Here is a 10331-nt window from a genome sequence, read left to right as displayed (position 1 = left end):
GAGTGCGGAGTGGCATTGGAGGAGGACACCTTGGGGCCGTGTTAGTGAAAAGGCTCTGGGAGGTCTTGCTGTGATAAAGGTCACTGTGGCCTCTGCACCTGACGCTGTCCTGCCATCTTCCCTGACACCAAACCTGACCTCGTCATCTTCCCACATAATGAGCCTGCTAGTTGGTCAGCAGCCTGTGCCATTCGCACCTTGGGGAGCCGATGGGTGTGGTGCCTGTGGAAGGATGATCCTCACAGAACTTACCAGAAGCCACAGACACACCTCAACATGCACACACTACAGAGATGCCAGTCCGCTTCTAGAAAGTGAAGGGAGGCCTAGATTTCATTCGGTTATTTGGGGAAGGTTTTCTGGAGGGGAGGAGATATTTGACCAGTTATTCAAAGTGTATTTGGTTGACTTAGCAGAAAAAGGGAGGAAGTTCGGGGAGTGGATGAGGGGATGGTTGGAGGCAGGAGGATGTAGAAAACTGACTGTCCACAGAGGGGCCTAGCATGTCAGATTGGTGCCCGGCATGGCCAGGTTAGTGAAAAGAGAGTGGGCCTGGGCCGGTCCTCCATGAGTAACTCGGGCTTAATGCTCACCTGAATGAGCTGGAGCTGGAAGGTTGGAACAGGGGGTCCAAACAGGAACTTTGCCTTATTGGGAGCTCAGTGCCAGAGGTCAGACCAGGGAAAAGGCTGTCGAAAGAAAGGGGGTGGGAGGAGGATGCCTTTGAGGAAGAAGGAGGGAGAGAAGCAGGCCTGGGCTTCCCTGGAACAGGAGAAAGAAGAGCCTGTGAGTTGCGACCCCTTTGGCGGTCGAACGACCCTTTCACAGGGGTCGCCTAAGACCATCCTGCATATCAGATATTTACATTATGATTCATAACAGTAGCAACATTACAGTTATGAAGTAGCAACGAAAATAATTTTATGGTTGGGTCACAACATGAGGAACTGTATTTAAAGGGCCAGAAGGTTGAGAACCACTGGCCTAGAGGGAACAGGACCCTGCCAGTTAAACCCCAGCCCTCTGGCCATCGAATAATACCTGTTTAAAAAAAAAATGTGGGGCAGGGGCTGGGTGGAGAGGGAAGTCAGGGGGAAATCGGGGACATCTGTAATAATGTCAACAATAAAAATTAAACTTAGCCCAGCTGGTGTGGCTCAGTGGTTGAACATCAACCTGTGAACCAGGAGGTCACAGTTCAATTCCTGGTCAGGGCCCATGCCTAACCCCTAGTAGGGGGTGTGCAGGAGGCAGCCGATCAATGACTCTCTCGCATCATTGATGTTTCTATCTCCCTCTCCCTTCCTCTCTGAAATCAATAAAAAATATACTTTAAAAATAATAAAAATAGCTAGCTAAACCAAGATGGCGGCATAGGTTAACACCGGAGTTTGCTACCTCAAACAACCACTTCAAAAATACAACTAAAAGACGGAACGGACATCACCCAGAACCTCAGGAAGGCTGGCTGAGTGGAAGTTCTACAACTAGGAGGAAAGAGAATAGCATACCAAGACTCAGAGGAGGCGCAGTGCTGAAGTCAAATACTAAGGGGCGGAGGTGTGGCTGAGGGCACGGTTGTCTGTTTCAATCAGGAGGGAATCTCAGACTCTGAGCTCCAGATCTGGGCGAGTCTCTAGGGACCCAGACTCAAATGGGAGAAGCAAGATTGTCTGGCTTCGGTAGGAACTCGGAACTCGAAGGCAGCTTTCTCTCCGAGGTTTGCAGCGGTTGCTGGGACTCTGAGAGGCAGAGCCTCTGGGAACGGGACTGAGAGCAGCCATAACTGCTCGGTCAACCTGCCCTGTAGATCCCCTGGGACCCACCCCGCCCAAGCCCTCCACAGAGGCATTGCCGGATAGCCTCAGGCAAAGGCTAGATTAGCACCGCCCTAGAGATCCAGCACAGAAGTTCTCCCACTGCAGACACAGCTGATTCTCATAGCCAGTTGGCCTGGAGGTCAAATCCCTGCCAGTATTACCTACAACAATCAAGGCTTAACTACAACAAGACTGCGCACAAAGACCACAAGGGGGTGCACCAAGAAAGCATAAAAAATACGGAGACAAAGAAACATGATAGAAATGGAGGATATAGAGCTCAAAGCCACACTTTTAAGGTCTTTCAATAAGTTTCTCTGCCGATAAACTTAATGAGATCTACAAGAAATCTAATGAGACCCTCGATGTTGTGATAAAGAACCAAATAGAAATTAAGCATATACTCACTGAAATAAAGAATATTATACAGACCCCCAACAGCAGACCAGAGGTGCGCAAGAATCAAGTCAAAGATTTGAAATGCGAAGAAGCAAAAAACACCCAACCAGAAAAGCAAAATGAAAAAAGAATCCGAAAATACGAAGATAGTGTAAGGAGCCTCTGGGACAGCTTCAAGCGTACCAACATCAGAATTATAGGGGTGCCAGAAGATGAGAGAGAGCAAGATATTGAAAACCTATTTGAAGAAATAACGACAGAAAACTTCCCCTACCTGGTGAAAGAAATAGACTTACAAGTCCAGGAAGCGCAGAGAACCCCAAACAAAAGGAATCCAAAGAGGACCACACCAAGACACATCATAATTAAAATGCCAAGAGCAAAAGACAAAGAGAGAATCTTAAAAGCAGCAAGAGAAAGAAACTCAATTACCTACAAGGGAATACCCATACGACTGTCAGCTGATTTCTCAACAGAAACTTTGCAGGCCAGAAGGGAGTGGCAAGAAATATTCAAAGTGATGAATACCAAGAACCTACAACCAAGATTACTTTATCCAGCAAAGCTATCATTCAGAATTGAAGGTCAGATAAAGAGCTTCACAGATAAGGAAAAGCTAAAGGAGTTCATCACCACCAAACCAGTATTATATGAAATGCTGAAAGGTATCCTTTAAGAAGAGGAAGAAGGAGAAAAAGGTAAAGATACAAATTATGAACACCAAATATGCATCTATCAACAAGTGAATCTAAAAATCAAGTGAATAAATAATCTGATGAACAGAATGAACTGGTGATTATAATAGAATCAGGGACACAGAAAGGGAATGGACTGACTATTCTTGTGGGGGAAAGGGGTGTGGGGGGTGTGGGGAGAGATTGGACAATAATCGTGCACCTATGGATGAGGACAGTGGGTGGGGAGTGAGGGCGGAGGGTGGGGTGGGAACTGGGTGGAGGGGCGTTATGGGGGGAAAAAAGAGGAACCAATGTAATAATCTGAACAATAAAGATTTAATTTAAAAAAAAACAATAAAAATTAAACTTAGCCCAGCTGGTGTGGCTCAGTGGTTGAACATCAACCTGTGAACCAGGAGGTCACAGTTCAATTCCTGGTCAGGGCCCATGCCTAACCCCTAGTAGGGGGTGTGCAGGAGGCAGCCGATCGATGACTCTCTTGCATCATTGATGTTTCTATCTCCCTCTCCCTTCCTCTCTGAAATCAATAAAAAATATAGTCTGAAAATAATAAAAGTAAACTTTAAAAAATGGAATGAACAATACCTGTAAAGCAGATTTAACATTCAAAAAGAATAACTTTAACCTCTGTAATCTGATTTGATCAGAATATCTCCTTGATGTAGGTCCAAGGTTACTTCCATATACCGGGGTAGGAAAATGGAGGCTGTGGGACTAAAGTAATTTGCCTGAGGTCCCAGTCACACCAGATTCCTTTTGTAAGGCAGGCCAAGTGGAAGGGAAAGCCCCCTGGGTCAGGCTTCCCTTTCCCCAGGGGCCTTCCTGCTTTGCTAATAACCGTGTTCCCTGGGCTCACTGGGTCAGCACGCCCAGGCATCCAGGTCCCAGGACCTGCTAGACCCCCCCCTTGGAAACTCAGACAAAAGCCTGCTGTGCCTGCCCACCTCAGGACAGACAGAGGAGGAGGGGTCCACTCACTTCCCTCCCCTGGCACTTTCCTCTGGCCTCTCCCTGCCTCTAGTTGCCTGCTCCATGTCAGCTCATTTCTCCCCTAGGTCCGGATCATCCTCGCACAGTCCCTTCCAATCCACCCTCTGACTGCCCTGCAAGGGCCTCCCCCTCCTTCCCCCCCCCCCCCATCCTTACTTGGACACTTCACTTTCTCTTATTGGAAAAGAGAATTGGCTGCCTAGGAGCTTGCCACTGTTTTATTGCTTGGATGAGAGATTTTCATATCAGTCCTTATGAGAGGCAGTTGAGGGGCCAGTCTTGCCACCTGCTGAAGAGACGATTTCATTCCGGCTTCTCAAGTCTGGGGAACTGAGCTGCCCTTTGTCTGAAGAATTCTTTTCAGGAAGCTCACTACCCAGACCTGATAAAAATGACATAACCCAGCCCTAGACAGTTTGTCTCAGTGGATAGAGCGTCAGCCTGCGGACTGAAGAGTCCCGGGTTCGATTCCAGTTGGGAGCATATGCCTGGGTTGCAGGCTCAGTCCCCAGTTAAGGGTGAGCAGGAGGCAGCTGATCAGTGATTCTCTCTCATCATTGATGTTTCTCTCTCCCTTTCCCCTCCTCTCTGAAATCAACAAAAATATATATTTTTAAAAAACAACTTAACCCCAAAAGAAGGGGTAGGAGAGGCTTCTCAGTCCATCATTTCCCTCTGTCCAAGTCCAGCCCAGCAGCAGCGCCTTGTTTATGGAGGTGGGCGGGGCATGAGAGGTGGTGGTGGAGGCAGTGGTGGTTGGTCCTTGGAGGTTGTCTGAAAACTACATATCTAGTTCCCTTTTACAAACGAAGAAACTGAGGTCAGGAAGGACGTCGCTTGCCCAAGATGATGCAGAGTTCCTTCAGGGTCCGTGACTTGGTCTGTGGACCCCTTGGCCTTGCTCTCATCCTCCCTCTGGGGCCTCTGCTCCATCCGCCCGTCCATTCAGGCAGGACGGGTGGAGCGCTGTGCTTGCCACTGCACTGGCCACAGCTGCAGGGATGGACAGACACGGGCCCTGCTCCTTATAATCGTGCCACCCTCTCAGCAAACCTGGTAGCTGCACTTTTCCCCACCCCAGCACAAGCCCCCACCCTGCCTGTCACTCAGGCTTCGGCAGCCAGAGCTAAAGATAGAATTGAGGGCAGCGTTTTAAGTCAGCAGCAGCAGACCTGGCTAGCCGGGTGGGGAGGGGGAGCTAAGCTGAGTTGGGAGACCTCACAGCAGCCAGGCTGCGTTTCTCTGATAATGACCCATCCCCATGAGATGGGTAAAAACCCCTGCTGGCCCTCCTCCTCCTGTGGGCAGAGCCCTGGACAGGGCTGCTGGGGCCTCTGCCTGTCACCTCACCCTGGATGCCAGCCTTCCCTGGGCATCAGGTATCTTCTCCTGACCCTCTCTCCTCCCCCCACTGTTTCACTGACCTGGGGCTTTGATACTTCTCAAAGCCAGTGGAGACCCCACTTCTACAGATCTGTTCTGCCCTCATGCTGATGTTCACAGGTGAGTGTTAGGGACACTGGAAGGAAAGATGAGGCCCAGATATGGGGAGGTCAGGCGCTCTGCTGGGAGCCGGCAGGGCTTACAGTCGGAGGATTCTGCCAGCTGCCAGAACCTGGATGTTGTTTCCAGAACTTTATGGAGGATAGGGTCACCATCAGACCCCACCCATCTGGATTTCTTCTCCCGATTCTCCAGCCACCTGCTTCCTGTCCTGGGCCAGCTGGTGCACACCAGCATCACACTGGCGCGTGGCAGGGAAGTGAGTGGGGTGGGGGAGGAGAAACACCTGGGCTTATTCCCACTCCCACCCCAGCTCCCCGCTCCCCAGGCCGGGTGGGCTGCCGGCATGGAGGTGCCATGGGAAGAAGAATAGGAAGAGAGATAGGATGAGCCCCCTTCAGCTGCTCACTCCTCCTCAGAAATGCAGAAGGGGCCGGCCCAGCGTGGCTCAGTGGTGAGCAGAGACCAGTGATGGTGAACCTATGGCACACGTGTCAGAGGTGAACGCGGACTCATTTTTTTGGTTGATTTTTCTTTGTTAAATGGCGTTTAAATATATAAAATAAATATCAAAAATATAAGTCTTTGTTTTACTATGGTTGCAAAGATCAAAAAATTTCTATATGTGACACGGCACCAGAGTTAAGTTAGGGTTTTTCAAAATGCTGACACGCCAAGCTCAAAAGGTTCGCCATCACTGGCCTAGACCCATGAACCAGGAGGACATGGTTTGATTCCCAGTCAAGGCACATGCCCGGGCTGTGGGCTCAATCCTGGGGGGCAGGGGGGGGGGGCATGCAGGAGGCAGCCAATCAATGATTTCCTCTCATTGTTGATGTTTTATCTCTCTCTCTCCCTCTCCCTTCCTCTCTGAAAGCAATAAAAATGTATTTGGGGGTTGGGGGTAAAGAAATGCAGAAAAGGAACGAAAGCTGCTTCCCTATACCCAGATTGGGGTGGGGGTCACCTGAGCACCTACCTCTCCAACACCACCCAGCATCAGATCTGGTTACAGAGACAAGCTGCTGCCTGCAGCCCTCCAGAGGCTGGTGTGACAGTGTCTTGGTGAGAGCCATCAGGAGGGGCAGGATGGAGAGCTGGAGAGGGTGACAGCTCTGCCCGACAGTCACCCCTTCCCCACAGTGGCAAAGCGGGACTACCACCCCAAGAACCTGCTTTCCAGGGACAGAAATAGCACGGAAGGGTGGGGCTCGGGGGCGGGGGCTGCCACAGGCTGCTTTTCCATGGGCATTCTGGGTAAGAATAATAATGAGGCTATTAATAACTTCTTACCTCTGTTTAAGTCTTAAAGACCTTTCTCTAGATGTTTTTATCACCTGCACAACCTTTATCTCCTTTGATTTTCGAGCAGCCCTGTGAGTCTGTGGGGTCATCACCCCCGTTTGATAGATGAGGAAACTGAGGCATGGAAAAGGGATTGCCAGGTGCTAACCAAGTCATACAGCTGATAAGTGGCTGAGCAGGGACTGGAGTCCAGATGTCCTTGGGTCCTCTCTTCAGTCATCCTATTGGAATGTGGTTCCAAACAGCCAGCGCTTTTTTCTGGGCTAACCTGAAGTCTCCTCAAGGGACGATGGAGCACAAAGTCCCCCAAGGCCTTGTCCCCTACGTCAATTAGTCAATTGATTTACCCAGTGCTTCCCTTGGTCTGTGTTCTGTACCACATCCCAGAGACAGCTATTAGCAAAACATGGCTCTTGTCATCAAGGAATTAATAGTTTAATGAGGAGAGAGAGAAACCCTTAAACCATCTCAGTGCCACAGAGTTAACCTAAGCACCAAGATGGCACAGAGTGTTTGGGAGCCAGGGAAAAAAGCCCTATGCCAGCCTGGAGGTATCAGAGAGGGCTTCCTGGAGGAGGTGATGCACCAACCAGCTCCTTAGCCAATGTCATTTTCACTCATTGTGCTTCTTTTCTAAATACCAAATCAAGTCAGTCCTCACTGCACTTCTGCCTGCGTATAACCCCAGCCTCTGGCCTCTCTCAGGCCTGGTGCAACCAGGCAGCAATAGCTGGAGTGCCCTGACCCTGCGGGCCAGAATGCACCCCTCCTGCAGCCCAGGGTTTGCCGCAGTCACACTCCACTGTCGAAAATGGACAAGAGAACGGGTTCTAAGCTCAGTTCCACCTTGGACTTGCCCCCCGTGCCACCATAGAAGGTGTGGATCCTGAGGTTACCAATCCACCTGCCCAGCCTTAGCTCAGTCTACCCCCGAATCATCTCAGATGTTGCAAATCCTAACCTACTTTTAAAAATATGCTGATCGGATTCCACATTGCTCCAGCTAATTCCTGGCATCTAATGGTTTGCTGTCTCTAACCCGATCCGCCTTTTCCTATCTGGTCTTTGGAGGAGACAGGGCAGTGGCCATAATTCCCAACGCCAGGGGCCTCTATAGACTTGAAAACAGTCATCAAAGCAGCCCTAAGCTTCTCCACCTGAAGCTGATGAGGCTCAGTTACTACACCCATTAATTTATGGCCTTAACTTTCTTCCTTCAGTCCTCGTCCTTCAGTTGAGGAAGCCAGGACTGGTCAGAGTAGCCCGGAGGAGTAGGAAGAGGGCTGGCGCCAAGGGACATCTGTAGGGTTGGCAGGTAGAGTGCCGAAGGGATGCAGGCAGTGTCGGGTGAGAAGGTTAGCAGAGGCTAAACGATACCCTGAGGTGTAGCAACCTGAGGAAAGGACAGATGGGTGAATACGATTGAGAAGGGCCAAAAGGTAAAAAAAGAAAAACAGGAGCCTGTGGTAATGAGACGAGATAGTAAGAGGATAGGAAAATTCCTTGACAAGTGGAATAGGGAAAATGAGACAGATCGGTAAACAGCAGTTTCAGCAGAGCCAAATATCAACAGTATGATTGAAATTTCTTTTGAGAGCCAAATTTTTTAATCGTAAACTATATAGGTAGGTACATTGTTATTAACTTAATTAGAGTACTCCTAAGCTGGCCTTTGCTAAAAACGTCCTCAATCTGATTGAGGTACGTTCGCTGAGGGCGACCCCTCCCAACTCTCCCATCCACACTCGTCTTGTATACTTGTTTCGTCTATCTCCTTTCGTTCGTCCTCTCTATATGTCCAAACCATCTCAACATACCTTTCTCAATCCTCGACACTACATCTTCTTTCACTCCACAACGTTCCCTAAAATTAACTTAATAAACTTTACTTAAAGTTTTAAGTCAATTTCACACTGTACGTGCGCGCCCGCACGTGGTATTTTGTGGAAGAGCCACACTCAAGGGGCCAAAGAGCCGCATGTGGCTCGCGAGCCACGATTTGCCGACCACTGCCCTAAACCAAGTACACTTTTTAAAAAATCTTCACCTAACGACGTTTTTATTGATTTGAGAGAGAGAGGAAGAAGAGGGAGAGAGAGAGAGAGAGAAACCGATGGGTTCCCTGCCTGGAGATCGAACCCAAAATGTGGATATATGCCCTGACCGGAATCAAACCCAGGACGGGGGCCATGCTCCAAACGACTGAGCCACACACGCCAAAGCTAAACCAAGGATACTAAAGAGTAAATGGTTTGCACTTCTTCCCAACCAGAGGGTAAATAGCTTAAATCACCCTACTCAGGGAGACAGATAGCAGAAATCCAATTAGTGCCATTTGCCAACCACATCCAAGGACAGATGAAGTTAAGGGAATAAATCTCATTTTGGCACATCAGCATAAAACTAATGAATATTCTGCCAAAACCGGTTTGGCTCAGTGGATAGAGCTTCGGCTTGCGGACTGAAGGGTCCCGGGTTCGATTCCGGTCAAGGGCATGTACCTGGGTTGCGGGCACATCCCCAGTAGGATATGTGCAGGAGGCAGCTGGTCGATGTTTCTCTCTCATCGACGTTTCTAACTCTCTATCTCTCTCCCTTCTTCTCTGTAAAAAATCAATAAAATATATTTTAAAAAAAAAAATTAAAAAAAAAAACAACTAATGAATATTCTATTGAGGTTCTTCCCTAAGACCTCCCCTAAACTCCCAGCCTTTAAAACACCCCAAAACGAAGATTCTAACACACTCCCCTCATCTCTCCCCTCCCCTCCCCCTCTTGCTCCCCAACAGGCATGCACCTCCTAAACTCTAAGGGACCCCACGAGGCTTGCAACCAGGGCAGCAATGACAATGGCAGTTCATCCTAGGCACCCCCCTAAACCTGTCCCCAAAGCCCCTTTTCTCTGACTTCTCAGTGAGCCAAAGCAGACCAGCCCAGGCTCATTTCCCCACCTAGTCCCTCTCCTGTTATCCTAGGCCCCTCCTCGTCTCACTGTCCCCAGCTTTAATAAATGTCCTCTATATTCACCCGGACTTGTGAAATTTTTCCTTCATTGAAGAACCCACACACTACCAGCCGACCCAAGGCAGACCCGCTAGGGCCAGGTGCCCTTTTCGGTAACAGTATCAGAAGCCAAGGAAGAAAGAGGGAGGAGGGCTCACCGAGGCGGGATGCTGCAGAGAGGTCGCCTGAGACAAGGATTGAGAAATAGCCATTGGATTTCAAAATAAGGAAGCCCCTGGGGACTCAGTGAGGACAGCCTGAGTGAAAAGGTGGCAGCAAAATGTGGAGACGGCGGTGTACACAACTCTTCAAATAAGTCTGGCTGTGAAGTATGGTGGCCAGCTTCCAAGATGGCCCCCCAACGACCCTCAGCTCCTGGTATCCGCACCCTTGCTGTCCCCTCCCACGTTGTATCAGGGATTGACCTGCAGGACCAATGGAATATAGCAGAAGTCATGGAATGTCATTTCCAAGATTCGAGTATAAAAAACATTGCAGCTTCCATTTTAGCCACTTTCTCTAAGATCACTCACTCTGGGGGAAGCTAGCTGCCACGTCACAAGGCTGACACGACAAGGAACGGGGCCGCTACAACAACCGTATGAGTGAACCC

The sequence above is a fragment of the Myotis myotis genome, unplaced genomic scaffold, assembly GCF_014108235.1.
Source record: "Myotis myotis isolate mMyoMyo1 unplaced genomic scaffold, mMyoMyo1.p scaffold_m19_p_1, whole genome shotgun sequence".
In the NCBI taxonomy this organism is placed as follows: Eukaryota; Metazoa; Chordata; class Mammalia; order Chiroptera; family Vespertilionidae; genus Myotis; species Myotis myotis.
This window is presented reverse-complemented; position numbering follows the sequence as displayed.